This window comes from Meles meles, chromosome 1 (assembly GCF_922984935.1).
Source record: "Meles meles chromosome 1, mMelMel3.1 paternal haplotype, whole genome shotgun sequence".
Lineage (NCBI taxonomy): Eukaryota > Metazoa > Chordata > Mammalia > Carnivora > Mustelidae > Meles > Meles meles.
The window spans coordinates 93,848,252-93,872,136 of NC_060066.1; the positions used below are offsets into that span (position 1 = coordinate 93,848,252).

General features: G+C 40.6%; 1 protein-coding gene across 4 annotated transcripts in view; it reads left to right on the plus strand.

The window, feature by feature from the left end:
• TOX (thymocyte selection associated high mobility group box) overlaps positions 1-23,885 on the plus strand; it is a 304,651-nt gene that overhangs the window by 130,573 nt on the left and 150,193 nt on the right. The window lies entirely within an intron of this gene.

The window sequence follows — 23,885 nt, forward strand, 5'->3', positions numbered from 1 at the left end:
AATGCCAAACTATAATCTCCCTCACGTTTCTGTGGTTTTCGTTGCCACCAGTGGAAGTGTGTTCCAGTCACTGAGATTGAGCGCTGGGAATCTGTATTCAAGTTTTAAATCCTGTGAGTTTTCGCTAGACTCCTCTGTTGAAAGCCCAGCTCTGAAACCACGAAGAATTTCCTTCACTTTGACAGTGTGCACCCTCTGATTAGTAGAACACTGAGCACTTCCCTTAAGTGTCCTCTCTTCTTGCCCTGTGTTTCGCCATCAGTAAATTTAAGTGATGACACTTAAATACTGTGTTTAAGAAGAATACTGAGGATTTTTAAATGAGTTGATTGAAGTGCATTGGAACTAGACCGTGCCATTGATTATTATAAAGATTGGGATTTGAACCATCATCAGAGCACAAAAATTACAGATCAACAGTGGGAACTTTTTGTCCCCTAGAAGATTTATAACTAGATGACCTTTATGCTCTCAGATCCCTCTACACTCACAAGCAGAAGAAACGGAAGTGGTTTTTTGTTTTTTAAAAAGATTTTATTTGTTTGTTTATTTATTTATTTAGGGCAGGAACAGAGGGAGGGGCAGAGAGAAGGAGAGAGAGTCTTGATTCCATGACCCTGAAATCATGACTTGAGCAGAAATTGAGTCGGACACCCCAGGCTCCCCAAGAAATGGAAGTGTTTTTTTTGTTTTGTTTTGTTTTGTTTTCTAAATTTCTTTGACACAGAGAGAGAGAGATCACAGGTAGGCAGGCAGAGAGAGGAGGAAGCAGGCTCCCCGCCGAGCAGAGAGCCCGATGTGGGGCTTGATCTCAGGACCCTGGGATCACGACCCGAGCCGAAGGCAGAGGCTTAACACACTGAACCACCCAGGTGCCCCAAGAAATGGAAGTTTTAAAAGTGGGAGTGCTCCTTGCAAACTTGAAACTGGTCTATTCCCGATAAAGCATTGAAGGGTGGAGAATTTCACAAAGCACTAGTGAATTTCCACCAATTCGTGGAAAACAACAAGAAGAGATTGTATAGTCTGTTGATCTCTTAACTACAGAACCAGACAACTTCTCAAAAATTTTACTAATCCTTCCTTTATTAAGCATTGTCATACTTTGTTCATTGTGGACTTTTTAGTTATTTTTTAAAATTGTGGTAATATACACATAACATGAAATTTACCATCCAAATTGCTTTCAGATGTACAGTTTAGTAATGTTAAGTAGATTGACATTGTTGCCCAGCTTACATCCAGAAATTTTTCATCTTCCTAACCTGAAACCATCCTCCTCCTTTCCATGTCCGCCTCCTCCCAGCCCCTGACAACCACCATTCTACTTTCTGTTTCTATGAGCTTGATTACTTTAGACACCACATATAAGTGGAATCCTGCAGTGTTTGTCTTCTCGTGATGGGCATGTTTCAGTTAGAATGATCAGGCTTCATCCATATTGTAGCATGTGCCAGAATTTCTTTCATTTTTACGGTTGATTAATATTCCATTGTTTGTATCTACTACATTTTGTTGATTCTTTCATCTGCTAATGAGATTTGGGGTGCTTTGACCTTTTGGCTGTTATGAATATTGCTGTTATTAACATGGGTGTATGAATATCTATTTGAGTCCCTGCTTTCAATTCTTTGGGTATGTACCCAGAAGTGGAATTGCTAGATCGTGTGTTCATTCTATGTTTCATTTCTCTAAGGAGCCTCCATACTGTTTTCCATGGCGGCTGCAGCATTTTACATTTTCACCAAGAGTGCACAAGGGCTCTAATAGCTCCACGTTCTTGTCAACACTTGTTTCTTCCCTTTCTTTTCTCTGGTATAATAGCCATCCTAATGGGTGTGAGGTGGTATCCCTTGTGGTTTTGATTTGCATTTTTCTAGTGATTAGTGATATTGAGCATCTTTTCATGTGCTTACTAGTCATTTGTCTGTCATGGGAGAAATGTCCACTCACGTCCTTTGCCCATTTTTAACAGGGTTGTTTCTTGTCTTTTCTTCTTCTTCTCCTTCTTCTACTTTTTTAAGAGCTGTCGGAGTTCTTCATATAGATATTATCTAGATATTATCTATATATCATCTAGATATTAAGCTCTTATCAGATACATGATTTACAAATATTTTCTTTCACTCTGTGGGTTGACTTTTACTCTGGTGATTATGTCCTCTAATGCGTGGAAGTTTCTGATTTTGATAGAGTCCAATTTAGAGAGATTTTTTGGTCACCTGTGCTTTTGGTGTCATACCCAAGAAATCACTGCCAAATTCAATGTCATGAAGACATTCCCCACCATCATGGGTTTTTGCATTAATGTCTACTTAAAGAAAATATTGTATTAAAATACCATTTGTCTTGACTACTCAGTTATTTAGCCCTTCCTCAAGTTTTTGTCCTGAGGCAAAGTAGCCTTGTCCTAATACGAGCCCTGAATTTCAGAGACACATAGGAACCAAGTCATTCATTTTCAGTGAAGGGAATTTTTCAACTGATGGCCCAAATTGCTTCCATGTGCACCTTGCATGCAGACCCAAGGGGAGAATTTTTGAACTATATTTATTGCATCTGATGTCAAATGTAGCATTGGGCTTTTTCAGCACGTTTTACAAAATCTCTACCGGAGAAAAGGGAAGTGATTATGTTACTGGAGAATAAGCTCAAAAGCATTCACTGAACAAAGAAGAAAGGGACACCAAGAAGAATATTGCCCAAATGGACTTGGCTTTTGGAGGTGGATGGCTTAACTGTTTTTGTCCATTTGGCATTTATTTATATGGTGTTCTACATATTTTGGTGATTGATTTTAACCATCATCCTCCATGTATGTGGAACTAGTGGTATCATGATTTCACTTTTACACTTGAAGAACTTGGGGCTCAGAATATTTGTCTACTTATTCAAAGTTTTGTGGCCTTTGAGCGGGAGAAAATAGATTTGAGCTTAGATGCATTCATGCCGTCTGTGCAAATGGTTTTCAAATTGTGGTTCCTGGCCTGGCAGCATCAGCTTCACCTGAGAATCTGTTAGACATGCAAATTCTCCTTTTCCTGACCTAATAACTCAAAAACTTGGTGGGGTGGAGCGGGGAAGGGTGGGGGCAGTAGTCTGTGTTTTAACAAGTTCTTTAGGGAATTCTCTTCATGATATGTCCAGGAACTAACACTCTATGCGACGGTGTGTATACAATCACCGAACTAGACTCAGATCTTCAGCCTCTGTTCCCAAAGAGCTCTCGAGCTAGTGGATAAAGTAGGACATGTGCACAAATGTTGCTATCAGACTGATACTGATGTAAAAGAAAATACTAATGGGGAGTTTTCTGATTCAGAGGAGAGATACATATCACTCTCGTTTGAGGATCAGGGACGGCTCTAAGAGAAGGATGGTCAAATTTGGCGATTTGATGAGGAAGTATGATATTCTGAAGAGAGGAACCATGTGAATAAATGCAGCTGGGAGGGGAACGGTGAGCTCAGAGGGCCTGTGGAGCAGCTCAGTTTGGCAGCGGTTCCAGCTTCGCTGAGCTGAGAGCAGATGGTAGAAAGCTTTGGATATCAGAATAAGAAGACTTCATTTTATTCAATTGGCAGTAGGAAGCCAGGGCATATTTTGAGCAAGGGAGAGAACCATGTTTAAAGCTGCAGTTTAAGAAATTATTCTCAGAGTTCTATGGGATGGGTTGCATGAAGAGAAACCCGGATGATAGAAGAAAAGTTAAAAGCTTATGGCAACCGTCTGGACACAAGGGGACAGGGCAGGGATTAGGACTGAAGTGGGGGAAATGGGTATTTCAGGTCTGTGATCTGGGGGCTTGGTATGAAAGGGAGAGAGAAGTATCCACAAGCTATTTAAATGATGAGGTTCCATGACTAAGGAGCATGAGATGTGACATTAATAAAAATAGAGGAACAGCTTTAGAAGGAAGAAGAGTTGAGCCTTGGAGACCGTCAGTGTGGGCTTCTGATGGCTTTCCTGGAGGAAGATGGCCGGCAGGGAGTACAAATGAAAAGATGGACACAGGCAGAGGGGTCACTGCTAAAAAAGATAGATGAGAATCAATTGATTCTCTGCCATAGAGAGCTCATTGAGAAGAGGATTCAGGGAGCCATTCCCTTGGTGGCACTTGGGAGTAAGGAAAGTGGAGTGAAGCCAAGGAAGAGGCTTTTGGGGAGATCAGTGTGAAAGTCAAAGACCACACTATCCTAGAGGAGTGGACAAGTTGCCAGTTCTGAATGAGGGGAAGGGTATGAGAAACAGAGTGTCAGGAGTGAAGACACCAGCACAAGAATTTTAGGGGCCAGGAGACAAGGGTATAAGTGGTTAGAAAAGGCACATGGCAAGCATACCAGGTTATTTTGAGACGTTTTGTGTTAATGGAAAGGAGAGAGAAATTAGTTACTTGAGGGAGTAGTGGAGCATAGGGAAGAATCCTTGGTTGGCTGTTTGGGTTTTGGGGTATATGTGTGTGTGTGTGTGTTTATAAAGAATGTGGGCCCTCGTGTAGGCAGAGGGGTGCTAAAAGATGAGACTCACCGACTGGACAATTTGCAAAAAGAGGATATAGTTGAGAGTACACAGGGAGGGCTCTCCCTGAGAAGGAAGGAAAAACATACTTCTGAAACCCAGAGGGAAAAAGAAAGAATTTGGTTCAGACGAAAGTGTGGAAGAGGAGAGGAGGAGACTCAGGCAGCTTCTTCAGGTAGATTTTTCAGTACAGTGGGAGGCAAAGTCATCATTATGGTGAGGTCATCAGGGATTGAGTATCTGAGGAACAGAAAAAAGCCTGGACTAAGCAAGATGGGGAAATGGGATGGGAGCTCGGTGACAGCTTCTGCCTTCCTTCACCTTTCCATTTTTACTCCCTGCTGGCCATCTTTATCAAAGAAACCTCATGCTCCTTAGTCACTGAATGTCATAATTTAAATATCTTGTGGGCACTTTTCTCTCTTTTGGATACCAAGTCCTGCAGATTTTAGATCTGAAATACCCATTCGATCCTAATCTGTCTGCTCTTGTCCAGACTGTTGCTATAGTCTTTTTTTTTTTTTTTTAAGATTTATTTATTTATTTTAGGGGGGTGGCAGATGGAGGAACAGGGAGAGAGAAATTCAAGCAGGCTCCATGCTCAGCCTGATGTGGGGCTGGATCTCCAGACCCTGAGATCAGACCTGAACTGAAACCAAGGGTTGGATGCTTAGCTGATTGTGCCACCCAGGCGCCCCATAGTCTCCTAACCAGTCTTCTATCACCTTGGATTCTCTTAATGCAACCCACCCAATATAGTTCTCAGAGTAATTTCTTAATTCGTGATTTTGAACATGATTCTCCCCTGCCAAAAAGAGGCTGAGCTAATTAGCAGCTAAGTAGGTGCTAAGCAGAACTGGGAGACACAACTCCTCAGTGGAATCCAACTGTTCGACTTCATGATAACATCTAGTAACATCATGTTTGTTTTGAAGCAGGGACTAAGAAAGCAGGATAGCTGGATTTCCCCAGGATTGGAGAAGTATAAAATAGGAACAGGGGAAAAAAGACAAGCATGCCAAAAGAAATAGGACAATAGAAAGAGCTTCCTTAAAAGGACCATCCTTGAAACCCAATCTGCATCTTCTTGGAGTCAATGGAACAAAGACTAGAAAGAAGTGAGTTATTAAAGGTAATAAGAAGGACAAGATAGAAGACTCAGAAGTTGAAAATGGAAGAAGTGGAAGGGGAGGAGGTTCTAGTGAGAGCAGGGAATTTTATAACAATATCCACGGAGGTCCATTCTGTATGCTGACAAGTGCATGTTCCTCCCAGCACCTAACAGGAAGCTGAAGTCTAGTCATTAATTAAAACTGTGGTAACAACAAAAAAGTGAAGGTTATTTTGAAAAGATCGACAACAGGGATATTGAAACTGGAAAATGTAATGACTAGGACAGGAAGGAAAGCAGGAAGGTGTCCTAGAAACCAAAGGACAAAGATTAGGACAGAAAATGTGGGATGAACAGCCGATGCAGACTCGGGAAGAGAAGTTGTAAGTGACAGTGGAGGGAACCAGCTCTAATCTCTACTGTGCGATGAGGGAGTGGGAAGCACTCGACACTGAAAGGGGAAATGAGCTTCAAAGACAATTCAAGTTTTATTGCCTTTTTTTTTTTTTTTTTTACACTAAGGAGCAGTGAGTAGACTTAAAAAGGAACATATCCAGACAGAGCCACATCAGAAGCTATGAGACCCTTGAGGGCAGGAAACATATTATATTGGCCTTTTTTCCCTCCTCTACTTTCCAGAAATGTGCCTGGAGCATAAGGGTGGTAGCATAATACATTCTGAATTAACCAGAGAATCAATAAAAAAAAAAAAATGTAAATAACCAAAGAGGTAAGGAGAGTGAGAAAGTCATACCTAGACTATTGTTAAATTGTATTCAATTTTAAGAAACAGGGCTGCAGGAAACAGAAGGTTTAGATGTAGGCTCAAGACACATTGCAAATAGAAGAGTAATTTTTAGGCTTTTTCAAAATTCCCCTCCCAGTGCTGGGCAGATGATTAATAGCGATTCGTGGGCTCTGGGAGGGCAGGCAAAGGAGCAGCTCAAAGGAGACAGCAAATGAGATGTTCTCCTCCCTTACTAAGTAGCGACTCATCCAGTAGGACAGAAGAGGGGACAGGCTCTGACTCCATCAGATTTTCTCTTTCCTTCCCTCATGCTTCTCAGTTCTTACTCTCAGACCTTACAGTTCAGGAGCCTAATGCTATAGAGTTAATAAGGCTGGATATTTTTTAACAGCTTTACTGAGACATCATTTCTTGCCATGAAATTCCCTTGTGCTAAATGGACAATTAAATGATTTTTATTAAATTTACAGAGTTGTGGGGCGCCTGGGTGGCTCAGTGGGTTAAGCCGCTGCCTTCGGCTCGGTCATGGTCTCGGGGTCCTGGGATCGAGCCCCGCATCGGGCTCTCTGCTCCACAGGGAGCCTGCTTCCCCCTCTCTCTGTGTCTGCTGCTCTACTTGTGATCTCTCTCTCTCTGTGTCAAATAAATAAATAAATAAATAAATAAAAATTTGCAGAGTTGTGCAACCATCTACAAAATCCCTTTTCAGGACATTGTTATCATCCCTAAAAGATCCTTCATGGGTTTGATCAGTCTTAGTGATGAACTTAATTTAAGGAAAGTAGTTACATTATTCAGTGCTTACTACGATCTGAGCTCTATTTTAAACAGTTTATATGTACCGGCTCATTTAATCCTCACAATGACCCATGAGATAGGCACTCCTGTTTCCCCATTTTACAGATAGAAAAATGGAGGCAGTGGTCACATGTATAGTAAGAGGCAGAGCCAGCATGGAACCCAAAGAACATTAGCCCCAAAGCTGTTGATCTTAGCCCATGCCATATTGCTTTTTAATATATACTGGCCATTTAAGAAGCCAGACAAAAATAGCCATAAGTATGTTCTTTCTTTGTTTCATTTTTACATCATCAGTATGGAGTGAGAAATTCAGCCTTAATGCAAAAATATCCATACATTTACATTCATTTCCCTTAAGTAGCTGATACTGGAAATATGAAAAATTATGAATAATTTTATATGGAACAGAATGAAGTTGGAGTCTTGGCAGTTATCTGGTTAACAAATTAGATCATCGAGACAGAAAAAAAAATCCTGTTTGGTGGTTTAAAATATCTGGTGTAGCTGTCCACATTCATCAAATTAATAGGATAATTGCCAATTCTCTACTCTATTTTGTTCTGTATCAACATAGCCTGAAACACAAAGGGAAGTTTTTGCCCAAATGATATAAATTTAGTCACTTGCAAACATTCCTGGTCACTAACCTAGAAAGGCTGTTGGGGATACTTGGAAATGTTCCCAGAAATTCAGTTTGAGGATGGAACAGCGCAAGAAATATAATTGTGGTATTGCCTCTTTATGAAATCAACTACTGACATTTTAATCCATGTAAAAGCCTGTATCTACTTACAGATATTTCTGGAAAGATATCATGTCAAATGAGCAGAGCATTAAATAGGCATGTCATTTTCCATTAACCCTTCCCAAATGTTAATTTAAGAAAAATCCAATTAATACTCAGTGTGGTAAGGACTGCAAGTGGGAGCTTAGACTAGAGGTTTTTATTTTTAGCAACAGAGCTTTTGGGAGGTAGACAGAGGCAACACTGGCTGAAAAGAATCCTCTTAACTCTAACTGTGTAGACCAAAAAAAAAAAAAAAAAAAAATTTAAATGCCACCAGTATAGCTCTTTTTCTACATGATATGCTGCAGTGGTGGATGTGTGTCATTATGCATTTGTCAGAACCTATGGAATATACAGCACCAAGAGTGAGCCCTAACGTACACTATGGAATTTGGGTGGTAATGACGTGTCAGCAGAGGTTCATCAGTTGTAACAAATGTGTCCTTGCAGTGTGGAAGGTCAATAGTGGGGGGGGGGAGGGGGGAAGGGAGCAGGGGTGGGGGAGGTTGTGCACTGGTGGGGATAGGGAGTATATGAGGACTCTCTGTGGTTTGCACTCGGTTTTTCTACGAACTTAAAACTGATCTAAAAACTAAAGCTTACAAATAAAAAAAAAAAAGGTAAGCTCCTTAAAAAAACAAGTCTATTAATATATGCTTTTCTATTTAGGAACAAATAGTATTTAAATGCTTAAAAACCTTCTGCTAAGATTATCAGAGGATCTAGCAACCAGATTTCTTGCCTTCTTCATTAGCATTATTCAACCAGTCTGAGAGGTGGGTTCCAGCAGTCCGGGTGTTTACTATTTTCAAGGTGTGGAAGAGAACCCAGGCTAACTTTTCTGAGAGTTCTGCCTTCTGTAGATTTCGTTTTCTCTGGACACTTCTAATTTGCTGTGTCTTCTGACTTTCCACTAGATTCCACTAGAATTGTAGTGGCCCTAGGCTCCACTTTCCCACTTCTAGTTATCCACTTTGTGAATGTCTGAGGCCATCGAAGATCCCATAGCCTGGGGTGCCTGGGTGGCTCAGTCGTTAAGCATCTACCTTTAGTTCAGGTCCTGATCCAGGAGTCTTGGGAAAAACCCCATTTCAGGCTCCCCACCCTGTGGGAGTCCTGCTTCTCCCTCTCCTGCTCCCCCTACTTGTGTTCCCTCTCTCGCTGCGTCTCTCTCTGTCAAATAAATAAATAAAATCTTCATAAATAAATAAATAGCCTTTCCTTACCAGACCCATCCATTCCTCAGACAGTCCCCTTCATGTCCAACCACCACATTCTAAATTAATGAAATTCACAACGTTATTAAACCAATGAAGGCACTATTGGGGTGATAGGCATGCTGCCTAAAAAACTGGGAATACATTCCAAACTCAGAAGACTTATTAATTAACTTTAGATTAGCTGCTCTTGCTCTTGTAGAAGATTATTTGGTCACAGGCTCCCCTTTCTTAGAAAAATTGAGGAGATGACTCATATTTGCTTTATATTTGATTTATATTTATTTAAAATATTGTTTTTAAAATTTTGGGGGGAGATAGGTTTTGGAGATAGATTTTGGTTAATAGTACATAGCCCAATATCATATCATTTTACATATTCATATTTATCTCTCAAAGAACAATATACAGGCCTCCTTGACATCTAAGACTTTTCAAAAAATAGTGGGCATTGTGAATTAGATATAATCGGCTTTTTGTTTCCATAAAGAATGGTCCTTTTTAGACAGACTGATATGTGCAAATACTCATTGTCATAATAACTGCACGAAACACAGTGGTGGAATTCCAATTTCATTTATAAAATTAATACTGCCATCTACTCAGAATACTAATGGTTTTAATGAAGACAGCATCTTGCAAACAAATAATTAGTTTTGTGCATGAAAGGATAAATAGAATTCCAATTAACAAATTGCTAATTTTTCTTAGAGCTCTCAGGTTTCAACCATGACAAGTTTTTATGTATAGTTTGAAGAATTAATTTTGTTTTTCTGTGGTTACCCAGAGTAACTGTAACTCCAAAGTATATATAATACAATGTGTGTTTATTTCAAATTAGTGGAATTGTAAGTGTGGGGCGATGTTCTTTCATTCTTGGTTTTGAAGACCATGCCCAGAGCACCTGCAACAGGGCTGTTAGACCTCTAAGAGTTCAGGGATTTCATTGCATTGAAAAAACTATTTCGGCCATATGTAAATTTTATTTTTTTTTTTTTTTAGTAGATGATATAATTGATGTAGGATTTGAGCTACTTTTATTACTTAAGTGAGTCATTTCATCATTGATTTCATCTCTCATCTCACAATTTCTCCTGAAAATGACCAAAACATCAAACTTGACACGTTTCAAACACCAGGGTTTCTCTGCAGCAACACTGTTCATATTGGGACTGGATAATTCTTTTGTAAGGAGGCTACTCTGTGCTTTCTACGATGTACAGAGACATTCTGTACTAGATGCTGGTAGTACTGCTCCAGTCCTAACCCAAAGTGGGGGGGAGGGGGCCGAGGTGGGGGCATCGTAGGGAGGTGTGGGGGTGAGGCAAATCACCTCCAGCTGAGAAACACTTCCATAGAGAATGTGGGTTGCTTTGTATATCTATCACGATATTATTAAATAGAATAAGCAAAGCTAGGGCCAATTAATCAGAAAAAATATATCAAAACAAAACTCGAATCCACAAAGATCCAAGGAAATGCTAATGCCCATCTAAATAATGGAGAATAGAGAATGTGGGTTGCTTTGTATATCTATCATGATATTATTAAATAGAATGAGCAAAGCTAGGGTCAAGCAATCAGAAAAAAAATATCAAAACAAAACTCGAATCCACAAAGATCCAGGAAATGCTAATGCCCATCTAAATAATGGAATCACTTCATCTATATGGTTGGTGTGGTTGGCATCACAGAATCCTTCTATTAAATCAGCCTCACACCTTAAAGAATGTTGGACTGAAAAGCGTCTTCAGTTACTGCTAATGGATGAAGTAGAAAGAGAAGTTGTGGAGAAAACAGCAGATGTAGGAAGCCTCAAAGGTGTCCTAAAAAATGCATATCCACAAGCCCTTTCCTTTTCAACAGTGTAAAAATGCAGTTTTTGAAAGCACAGCTTACGATCTACATAAAGGTAGGAATGTACACGTTTTTAGAAACTACATTAGCTTTTAGAACTGCTAGTCCCAATGTGTTGTTACAAATGTAGTTTCATTGCCTGAAAATGGGATGCAGTGGGGGCATCTCAAAATATGGATTTTACATATTAGATGCAAGATATTTTCCTGTCACGTGTCCAAAGAGTTTTGTTGCCTGTATTATGTACAATGGGCAATGGACACTATAATATAACTTTCTGAAGATCAAGTTAGCTCTGAAGAAAAGGCAACATTGTTCTGCTTTTAAAATAAAAATCCATCTTGGATAATTTGATCTTGCTCTAATGTTTAGTTTCCATTCTCTTCTGACTTCAGTACATGTTTAAACTATTTGTTTCAAGTTAAGTAACATTGAAGGATTTCTTAGTGACAAGACTCATTGGATATATTTAAATATGTACATTTTGCTCAGAATATTCAGAAGGCATTTCAAACAAAAAAGTCCTGAGACCACTTAATCTAACATTAATATTAATTTACTTAATAGTTATAAAAATGTATTATTCCAGAATTTTTCATAGCAAATAGGAAATGTGCAAAAGGTATTAATAATGTAAAGTTTCTTACAGAAAGTGAAATAATAAGTTACAGGCAGTAGAGATTACATAATTTCTTTGATGCGAGCGTTATAAGGAACCTTGACTGATTACTGAAACAGCCTAAGTATCTCGCTGAGTTATGCAACTGGTGAACCAGAGCAGAAATTGTTATATAGCTCCATAAAATACAATGAGCGATTGTTATCTTGTGGGTAATTTAATGCTTAAAGCTAATAAGCTATGAAAAACAAAATGCTATAGGAGACCTATGTCATTCTATATCTTACTACTATATATTTAAGTATAACTTTGCATTTTTTTATGCCAGAACAGTCTGAAATCTTCATTTTATGGCAATAAATTCACCAGAAGCAAGTTTAGTGAATGTGATATAATGTAGTTCATTCTGACTGGGTAATAGTTTCTCTGCAAATTAAGAGAGGCATTCTGTTGTACTTTGTATTTTCAGACAACTTCTCCTAAAATTGTGTGTGGTGGTTTTTAATATTTTTTTATATAATCTAAAATAACATAAGTGAAAGCCAAATAAAGAATATTTCTGGAAGAAAATATTTTGCACACACAGAGTAATAAATATGTACATATGTAAAGAACATGCGTGTATCCACATATTTATGGGCACATAGATACACACATGATGCTCTATAAAGTTTTCATTTATTGGGTGATTACACTACTATTTTCTCTTGTCTACTCCATGGCTTTGATCTAATATTTAAGGTAGGACGGCGCACTTATAAGGATAGTGATTACAAAATAATGTCTGCCTATCACTTTCTCTATTAAAGACCCATTCGCAGGTGAATTTAGGACATATTAAGCCTGATTTTGCACTGCTTTCTGCCTATGGATCTTTCCAACAAATGACGGAAACAGTCCAATAAACTCACCAGAAGGCAGAAGTACCATAGTTTCCAGAATGTTTATATGTTTAGTGCTCTGTCATTATCAATATATCCAATTCTGATTCTGAATCTGAAATGATTCTGTCATTTTCTGTATATATATATATACACACATATATATGTGTATATATATATTATGTCATCTTTAAATCTGTCATTATCAATATATCAGATTCTGAATCTGAAATAATTGCACGAAGAGCATATACAAGACTGGTCTGCTAAGGAGTGTCTGAACAAGGACTCCTATCAGAGTCTTCTCATCTCAGACCCACTGCATGATGAAATCGCTCCTACATTCCGTCCTATTCTGCCAAGCCTCCTGGCGAGCAAGAGACCCTGGATTACTCCCAGACCACATGGGGAAAGGGGAGGAATGCCTTGCATTCCGTCTGCCAGTCCGGTCGCTTTGCATTAGCATGCCGGTATAGATCTGGAGAAGATTCAGAGAGCAAACTGTTCACCAACAGCCTGATGTCAGCCTGAAAAACAGAAACTAGCAGTCACTGGAGCCGCGTGGGCACAGTCTGCCCACTGGAGCTGGTCTTGCCTCCTTGGTCCCATGAAGATGTTTCCGATTATCTAAGATCTCACAAAGCTGACTTTTCAAATGATTCCGATGAGAGCGAGGGAAGAAAGGTTTGGGTCCCCGAAGGACAGGAACGAAGGGAAAGCTAGAGTGGGATCTGATTTGCAGAAGGTGTTGCCCAGGGACGCTGGGGGTGCGGTTATTTTCATGGCTAGAAAGTGATTTGGAAACGAAAGCGCACGGAATGAAAGGGGCTGCTGCAGAACAGAATAGCGAGAGAAAGAGAGAGAGAGAAATGATTTTTGTTCTCGCGATATTGCACTGAATTTATTTAATCATTCGTCTTTGTCCTTTTGGAAATAACGGGCTTGGCCTATGCTCAGTGCAGCCTATGCTCAGTGCAGGAAATAGGAAAATCAATAGGAAGGCCCCTGCCCTCAAAGAGTTCACAGTCCAATCTAGGAGACAGGCCGTGAAACAATGGCAGTACAATGACTTAGAAGCTTCAGGAAAGCCCTAGATGCCATAGAGAACTTGGGCTGGCACAGAGGAGGGAACCCTAAATCATCGGGATTTTGGGGCGGGCTTACCTTCAGGCAGGAAGAGACTCGTTGGTTGGGAAAGTCCAAGTTTACGCCTTTTGTTCAGTCGGAATGGTTCAGTCCCTCCTTTCACACCCAGAATGTTCCAGGTTGGTTGCGCATCTCCCTGATCATCTTCACTACTGCCAGGGAAGCAGGAAAGGGAATGACAGGAAGTGGGATGTGGAAAGGTTTTCCAAACAGAGGCAGTGATAGAAAGAAGTAGAGGCAGAGGTTTTTTGGGCCGTAGGTAAAGTACTACACAATGAGGAACTCTATAGGGTGACCAAAGATGCAGTCAGGAATGAGGTTAACAGTGCTCAACACTTGGTCTGTCACCAGCCCGGGGTCTTTCCGGGCGGACGTCAGCCATGTACAAGTGGTAGAGCCATTCTCATGTGTTTGGAACTAAAGAAGTGGAAATTCACTTAAAAATCTGAGAGTATTGAAGAATTTTAGGACATGGAGGAGGAGAAGGAAGACTAGTGTAATGCACTGGTCTTGGCATCATGTAGGGTATCACGCAGTAGAGAGAAAGGTAAGAGACTCACTTCATGTATCTGTTAGACATGTGTATGGTGCTGGGTGCTTCCCCGGGGAGGCCTGGCCTTCATGACAGTCCCACGACAGGGCCATGGACACTCCCAGGGGCCACTTCTTCCCAAGTTCACAGCCACCGAGTGGCAGAGAGGGAGTCCGAAATGCCACCCTGGATCATTTGACCCCGTGGTTTTTGTAACATGCCTCCTGCCTCTGCTGACGGCTCTGGTTCAGTTAGCACTGACTCTGGAGTAAAGTGTGTTCTTGAGGAAATGCCCATCGTCGGTCAGTAGGTACCATCGCAGAAATAACAGAATAAAGTCTGCTGTCCTTAAAGTTCAGGAATTGGTTATGCTATTCGTTCATGCCACATTTATGTTGGGATTCCTAAAACCTGCATGTTGATTGAGCCTTTTCTTTGGCCAGGCTCTCGTTTCCCTTGAGCTGACTTCTCCTGTAGGATGGTTTTCCGCCATCAGACAGACTAGAACAGAGACTCTGCCCCACCCCTTTACTTACTCAATTCCTTAAGGCTGGCTGTCCTTGTTGATGAAGGATATAAGGACAGCCTGCCTCACAGGATTGTTGTAAGGATTAAAGCAGTAAATATACATGTGTGCGCTTGCTACACAAGAAGCAGAAAATTCATGTTACCCGCTGTCACCGAGACTGGGGGCCGACACGTAGTAGGTGCAACATGAAATGTGTTCAATGAATGAATGACTAACTACCATATTTTTATCTGGGACTGTGTCAGTACCATTGAATTTTGAAAGTTTTTTTTTTTTTTTTAAAGATCTTATTTATTTATTTATTTATTTGAGAGTAAGAAAGAAAGAATAGGGAGGAGGGGCAGAGAGAGAGGGAGAAGCAGGCTCCCCACTGAGCAGGGAGCCTGACACGGGACCCCTTCCCCGCATCCCAGGATCCTGAGATCATGACCAGAGCTGAACGCAGACACTTAACCAACTGAGCCACCCAGGCGCCCCAGTGCCATTGCATTTTAATGGGCCAGTGAGATCAGGCTGGACTGCTTACCCAGATCTTCCCATGTGGTGATAGTTTCTTCTCTCAAGTTTTCAACAAAAGAGCATCATACGGTGCCATTCCAGAAAATAAAGGAGAACAATCACTTCTCACCGTGCAGTATAAATAAGGTTTAGATTAGAAGCACATAAGCTGTTTCCAGCAACAAGACTTGGAGTTTCAGATCTGACATGTTTCTGACAAAGGAGGATGAAGGACTGGGGATAATGCTACCCAAAAAAAAAAAAAGAAAAAGAAAGAAAGAAAATCAAATGAGAGAGCAGGATGATCTAAGGGGAATAGTTTGAACTACTATAAACATGTAGACAATAAAAGAAACTTTGGAATGGAAACTCTATAGACCATATAATGCATATGCCTTGGGAGGGGGGATGTCTTCTGCACAAAGCCTTAAGCTAATGCAGGGAAAATTATGCCATAAGCTTCAGAAAAATGTGGATAAGTCGGCAGGGAAAGTCACATGAGATCATGGATTAAATATCAAAGGAGGTTATGCAAAAATAGATATAACTGAATAGTATTTGAAGATGTTAAAGAAAATTTAGGAAAATACACTCCTTCTGATAATAACAAAATGGATTGAGTGACTTCCTAGGTTTCTCAAAATGACAGATATATGCCAAATAGAGCTTTGCTTCCTTTCACGGTGGACAAACGCAGACTCAATAACCTGAAGGATTTAATCTAGTTTCTTAAAATGTCATTATGTTTCTATTTGGAAAACAGAAACTCTGTCTCTTGAAAAAAAAAAATAAATGTCAAATACGATCTTGAAAAGAAGAAAAGAATGGATATAAACTAAATATCTTGTATTTCTAATTGGTCAAGTCTGCCCTGAAAATACCAGAATATATTTCAACACCTGTCCTACCATTAGGAGATTTTAATTACCATAAATCTATTCCTGTAACATCATTGTTATATTTAAACACAATGTTATTTTCTGAGTAATAATAATAGGGAAGTGAGAATCTCCATCTTAATAAATCTGTACCTTCCTATTTGTATTTTTATTTGGTACTACCACTTCTAATTTCAAAATTATTCAATAATTGTTTGTCTTCAGATCTTTTTTAAAAGTTTGTATAAGCCACTCAGTTGTCACCTAACCAGCCTATAACTTCTGTTAATCTTTTTTATAAATCCATCATGCAGGTCTCCTAACCTTACTAATATTCTGAACTTCTGCTAGTCTCTTACATTCTTCTTGTTTTGAGAGAAACATTCTTTTGTTTTTCCCAGAAAGGGGCATGTTCTTCCAGACCAGACACGTGTAGAAAAATACTCTCACTTTTTTTTCTGTGCATGTCAGATACTAAATATGCTCACCGTGCTTAAGAAGGAAGACTAGCAATAAAAGAGCCAGCCCCCCAAAAATAATGACTTTCATACTTTTCATTCCACATCTATGTAGGATTAGGAGCCGTGGTAAATGAGGTGAGAGCTGATATCATGTGGAAATAGTGAGCTTAGGTAAGGATTGCCAGCAAGTTTGAATGTACTTCTCAAATTGTTCCCTCACTGCATGGATTCAGAAAAATCTGTCTAAAACATGACAAGTTAAAGGAATGTTCTGAACTGATCATTTGAAACGACACTAGTTTCAACTGAACAGTGTAGAGTTTTACAGCTTTATGCTTTATAGAGATTCAGAAATTACTTGGGAATTCATTTCAAAAACAATGTTCCTACCTGGAATCAGAAATCATTGCTCCTGATTTTCTAATATCACACACTTTGTGGAGGGAGGCCTTTTAGTTAAAACCATGTGTGTTTTCAGTCGTTTGAACTTATTTCCATTAGACTCACCAGAATGGAGTTGGACCGATAGTTAAGCTTTTATCCCATACATTCTTTGCTTTCTTAAATAATGCATAATGAAAATGTTTTGCTTTGTGTTGGAAAGTTGGGGTTAATGAAGGTTTCTAGAAACTTGCTTTTTTTTTTTTTTTTTCCTTTCAAACAGAGTGATGTTTTCATGATACAGGAAAATCTTTGTTCTTCTATTTATTACTATTTCATAAGTTTGTTTCTGTCTTTGCCCAGGAATTGAGAATAGAATTAATGATTCTTTTTTTTTTTTTTTGATTTTGTTTATGTATTTTTGTGTGTGTGTGAGAGAGAGAGAGCAAGCATGAGCAGGGGGAGGGGCAGAGGGAGAAGCAGACTCCTGGCTGAGCAGGGAGCCTGATGTGGAACTTGACCCCGGGACCCTGGGATCATGACCTGAGTCGAGGGCAGATGCTTAACCAACTGAGCCACCCAAGTACCCCAGAATTAATGATTCTTTTTTTTTTTTTAAGATTTTATTTATTTATTTGACAGAGAGAGATCACAAGTAGGCAGAGAGGCAGGCAGAGAGAGGGGGAAAGCAGGCTCCAAGCTGAGCAGAGAGCCCGATGCGGGGCTCGATCCCAGGACCCTGAGATCATGACCTGAGCTGAAGGCAGAGGCTTAACCCACTGAGCCACCCAGGTGCCCCCAGAATTAATGATTCTTAAATAAAATATAATGGAAGTGGAATAAAGCTGGGATCAGATTAGTGTAGCTCCTAAGAGCACCATCACTTACTGTGTACAACTGGGCACTGTCCTCGTTGCCCAGAAAGCAGAGCCTGTAGTGAAAGATCACGTCTTACTGCTGGGAGGACAAGCCCAGGGAAACTCCGGTGAGGCAGAAAGGAAGCGAGAGGGGGAAATGAGGAGATGGGGAAAGCAAACGGTGAGGCACATATTTCCAAGCTGTCAGAGCTTTGCAAAAAATCCCTCCTGGTTTCTGGACATGAGGGGCTTCTTTAAAGAGGTCCCAGGGAATGTTCGGGTCAGTCCCCTTTCCTGGGTCCCCTTTCCTCCACACTCTGAGGACAGGTGGCTCAGCCCTTCTGCACGGGCTCTGGGGAAAGCAGAACTTCTTTGTCTCCAGCACAGGTGCAGAGCCACCTGATGGAAGCTGGTGTCAGGCTTGGGGCTCCTCAGTCACTAGCTTTGGTGGTAGCGGAAGCGGTCAGTCCAGGGTTTCAGGACTATGGGCACCGTATCATCCAGTCCCGAAAGCAAAGTCGAAGCAGGCTGAGAAGACCTAGGCTGGGACACATGTGACTGGATGTAGGTCGCAGACAAGTGACTTACCTTGTTTGTGCCTCAGTGTTGTCATCTGTAAAATGGGAAGTAGTAAGAGTCACCATATTACAAGATAATTAGAAAAACTAACTGCCTTAAAACATTGGACGTGATTCAAAAGTGTCTGAAAGGTGAGAAAAAAACGGCTTGAACTATCATGGCACCACGATCTTAAGTACGGAGCCTATACTTAGAAGAAGGTACAAGTGTGGGGGTGAGTTACAGGTTTATGCACAGCATTATTATTGTTGAAAATTTCAGTTCCCGAAGCTAACCAAAGCAAGGTGATAGACAAGTCTTCTTCCAAATAAATCTATCATGAGGACAAAAATGAGATATAAATTCAGTTAAAAAAAAAAAAAAAAGCCAGATTCTAAGTTCTGGGCACAGTATTTGAGTTGTGGGTCCACTATTCTCTCTCTCCCCTCCAATGGCCAAACCTTCCTGGCAGCCTGGCTATGCCGGGATCCTATTTCTTCCCTGTGCCTTCCACAATCGCCACAGAGTTTTTTTACCACTCAAGTTCAGGTGATGGGAGTCAGAGGCAAAGGGGTTCTCTTTCCTGTTTCAGCTGTGTGTGCTCTCTGGTTGTAACCTGCATCCATTCAAAACCCCAGCAGAGAACTGCTTTCTTTGCTCAGGGTGTTGGTAGCCTGTTTTCGGCTCCTTCTCCTTTCCTTGCAGCGTGAGTCACACTGTTCCTGCCCTTGTGCTCAGGACCGGACCCGTTGCATTCAGCCTGGAGGCATGTTACTTTAGACTATCTTGCATCAACACAGTCAGCCTTGAAGTGCGAAGATAAATAAACACAGATTCCCTCTTCTGTGTCCCGGGACCCTGTACCTTGAGAATGGGAGTCTGGGTAGTAAGTGGTAGTAAGTGTAGGAGTGAGCCTTGCTCTGTTTTTATTGGCTACATTGTTGCTGGGCATGTGAACAGCACTGAGAGCTATTGTCTGTTATCACCCCTCATAGCAGCTTTCAAAATGCTTTGCTTCAGTGAAACAACAAAAGTCTTTGACTTCACTGCTCCCAACTTAAGTTATTTCTTCCAATAGTCAAAAGGAGGGGGGGGGATGACTTATAATCTTATATTGAGCCAAGCAACCCAAAAATAGATACTTTATTTTGAGGCGATTACCCTCACTTATGATTTATTATAATGCATCTTCTCAGAAATGTCAAATTAACTCCCTGATATAAACATTTCTAATTTTAGCTCTTTAAAAAAAAATCAAGGTATCAAATATTCCCTCAGAAAACACCCAGAAATGTAAGGTTTTCCCTGTTATAGGCAGTACAGTGTGACACTGTTCCATGGGTTCTCTCCTCCACACCCACCCAAGAGCAGTTTTCTGGATTTTCCTCTAATGGTTTCCCTAAAAAGATCCCATTTCCTGTACCAATGCCAATGATTGATTTATAGTTCCCATTCTGCCTTTGATTTTTTCTGGTTTTAGTGGTTTGGGTAGCCTCATACTGCCCATTTCTGCTCATCATTCACTAGGTTCAGACAGTGTTGGATGTCTGCTCTCAGTTTTTAAATAGAAGATATAATAACTACCTAGTTTGAAAAGCTCTTTGGGATTATGGGTTCGGTTAATATCCTACAAAAACAATTTCAAAAAACTGTAGTAGAAGATTATAAATGACTTTTTATGTGATTGCCTCCCCTGGTGCTTTGAAATAAAAACACAATAAAGAGTCTAAAAGCACTTGGTCAGAAAGGCTAATCCTGAGTTGATGCCATTTACACTTAGATTTGAATAAGCCAGCCTCTTTATTCTTTCAGACTTTGCTTCAGGTTTTAAATTGAGAATATATGGAAATTAAAAGTCCTAGTATGCCTAGATATAGTTTTGAAAAGTTATAATGCCTGAATTTGGTTGATTTCTAAGGATGATAACTGCAATAAACATGAGGAATAAGGAAGTGTAATTAGTTAATTTTAATAAAACAATTTTATTGTGGCAATTATTAACAATGTTCATCTAATATGTGGTCCCAGGTAAAGCAAAGCCAGGTCATTAACGTAATAAGGCAAATATTGTCCCTTTGAGATTGTGGGGTATGCATCTAGGCCGTTGAGAAATACAAAGAGTCATAGAGTCTGATCCCCCGGTTTTATGATTGATGGAGTATAAAGCAGCGTGTCGTAGTGGCAAAGTCTTCTACTAGGAATCCAGACCTTGAATCTAGTCCCACATGGACCATGTGACCAATAAAAAGTCTGTTTCTCTGATCATAAAGTGAGAGGTTCGACTCAGAGGCCTTCAGGGATCTTTCCAAGACCGAAAGTCTAGAGCTCTCTGCACTATAATTCCACTTCAAATGACATGTGCCCACTACACAGGACGTAGTCTAAGAAGGGTCCATCCAGGCAAGGCCTGCTGGGATCCCTGGAAACAGCTCCTGGAGGGAGTGTGGGTGGGCAGAGTTGTGAACAGTATGCCAATGACCTTAACCTGATGGGATGTGTACGTGGTGAGGGTGTAGGGACTGGGGGGAGAGGGTCTGGGATCATGGCCCTAGAGTTGGTCCAGCCACAAGGAGTTCTGACACACGTATGTATTTTCGTCTGGCAACTCAAAAGTCTTCAGAAAGAGGGCATATGCTCATTTATAGCTAGGTCTTTTGATTCTTCACCAATCTATATGTTTTTTAATTATATAAAAATCTTGAGGAAGAGCTACAGCTAGCATTTAAGTAATGGTGTCCTAGCTATTTCTGTGCATTCTTTTAAGGACTTTCTGCTCCTAGAGTAACCACTTTTGATCCACTGCTGACCCCTTTCCAAAGCCTTCAAACCATTCTCTAAAAGTTGAGTCTTCTTTCTCTTCTCAAGTGATCACCTTCTCTAGGAAAGTAATCTATTTAATCAAGCAAGTATTACTTAATCTTCCATAACTGGACATTTCCTGAGGGTGAACTATGTGCTGGCCCTAAGCTATAGAGACACTAAAGATAACTAAGATGTGCAGTGTGTCTGGTAGCTCCCAGCTCAGTCCCATTAGGTTCCTAAAAACAAAACCCACCTGGAACCAGAGGGAGGCTGGAAACAGCCTGGCCCTGACCAAGGGAAACCACGGGGTATAAGAAAATACCAAAGGGTGTAAGGGACATGTAAGAGCAAGTGGAAGGGAAGAAAGGCATTCTGGATGAAGAGCTGTGAATGTATGTGGGTTGTACTGAGACCCAGTGAGTCCAGGGACTCTCACAGCAAAAGCAGCATGGCTTCTGTTCCCTTAGAAAGCAGGCATATCATGAAACAGATGTCATCCCTTCTTGTGTTTTTACATCGGAGGTCCTCTAGAAATAAGCTTTCAGAGCTTCTTAGGGTGCACCAGAGAAACAGAACCAACAGGACATGTGACTTACTATAATTGTCCCATTTGATTGTGGAGGCTGGGAAGTCCAAAACAAGTAGAGAAGCTGGAAAGGGGAGCCCATGCTATAGTTTCAGTACAAAAGCTGGCAGGCTTAAGGCCTAAGAAAAGCTGATGTTTCAAGTCAAGTCTGATGACAGGAAAAGACTGTTGTTCCAGTTCAGTCCGTCAGGTAGGAGGAGTTCCTTCTCACTCTCAGGAGAGTCAGCCTTTTTGTGCCATTTAGGCCCCAACTGATTAGATGAGGCCCACCCCCAATAGGGAGGGTGGTCTTCCTTACTCATTCTACCAATTCAAATTTTAATTTCATCCAAAAATACCCTCACAGACACACTCAGAATGATATTTGGCTGACTATCTTGGCACTCTGTGGTCCCATCCAGTTGACACAAAGTAAACCATCATCCTACCTCCTCTCAATATTTTAAGGCTTAATTATAAATAATCCGGAGATATTCCACCAGCCTGATTACTAAATTGGCAGCTCACTATGACTCTTGTTTTTTTGAAAGCCTCACAAGACCATAGAAATTCCGGACAGTATCTTGGGATCGAGATATCGCCAACACTGCTTTGATAGTTTATCGACACGGTTTCCAGGATTGATAGCTAACTCATTGTTATAATTCAGAATCTATATGTTCTGGTGGTTAAGTGCGTGTCCTGGAAGGCCAGGCTGCCTGCCTTTGAATGGCAGGCAGCCCTGCCTCGTAAGAGCTTTTGGAGCTTGAGCATCTAGCTTAAACTCTCTGTGCCTTTGTGTCTTCCTTGGTAAAATGTATGTAATAACCCCAATGTATTAATAATCCCCAACTCCTGGTTGTAGTGAAGATTGAATCCATTAATACATATCAGTTAATATGTGGAAAGTTACAGGCAGGTGATGGGGACATGGAGCGTACTCCAAAAATTAGCTGTTCCCGTAGTCACATACCTTTTATTGTAAAATGCTGCTTCAGCCTTGGCTCAACATTAGTTAAGCATTGGTACTTTTTGAGGAAAGAGTCTTTATCAAGAGCAGTAACATCGGATATGCTCAATTAGCATACACTTTGGATAGACTCAAACCAAAACTTCAAAGCCTTAGCTGGCTTGAGAACAACGCCAGATTTAGAAAATGAGTTTGAGAAGATGAAATAGAAAGTAACACATTTCTAGAATATGCATAGGCCGCGGAGTATTCGATCCACTCCACTACTTCTGCTCAGTCGAGTTTGTTATAGTCAGAGAAACTGTCCATATTTTAAACGGTTCTTTGGCATCTTAACATTAAAAACATTTGCAAACAAACCAACAGCGGGTGGGGGCGGAGGAATGCTGAATGATGCTTTTTGTCAGGTTGTGAGTTCTTAGCAGTAAAGGGTGGATTGACCTGGGGGTTAGCCTATCTTTGGGTTGAAGGCGTTCACCTGACTGATGGAAAAGCAGCCTTGGGTAAGTCACTTGGACTCACGACTCCTGAGCCAGATGACAAAGCAGCCAAATGTCTAGCTGGTCTTTTCTAAGTGTGCTATTTCTGACTTGTCCTAACAACCCCATCATTCAGTAAGTGATTTCGTATCTGTTTAGATAAGTTTGTTCGCAGAACATGAAATACATTTGCAAGATGATGTGTGAGGAAACCCTTCAGTTCCTTGAACTTAACCTTGTGAGTGCTTCAGTGTCCTTGGGAATGTCTTTACTTGTTTCTGGGAATCTTCAGGGCACCCACCTGCTGGAGGTTCCCGTTCAGAGGCTTGGAGGTATCCCAGTGTTTGTACAACCCTCTTACGTTAGCAGCTCATGGGTGATGGAATACAATGTCTATGACACCGTTTTCTCTTTTTGGATGATCTATAAAACATGTCCACATTGCTGTGTACTTGCATCTCCATCAATAACACTGCTCTGTCTTGAAAAGTCATTTTTAAAGTTCCCCTGTCTGACACTAGTCTGGCAATGGAAGTACATTCAGAGTCAGCTCTTTGAAGCTGACTGTATTAGTCCACTTGATTATTTCCTAGGGGAAATTCTTCTTCGAACTAAAAAAAGAATGCTTTGCCCATTTATCAAACGACTAAAGATAGCTGGGGATTAAGTCTGAATGGAGTGATTACTGCT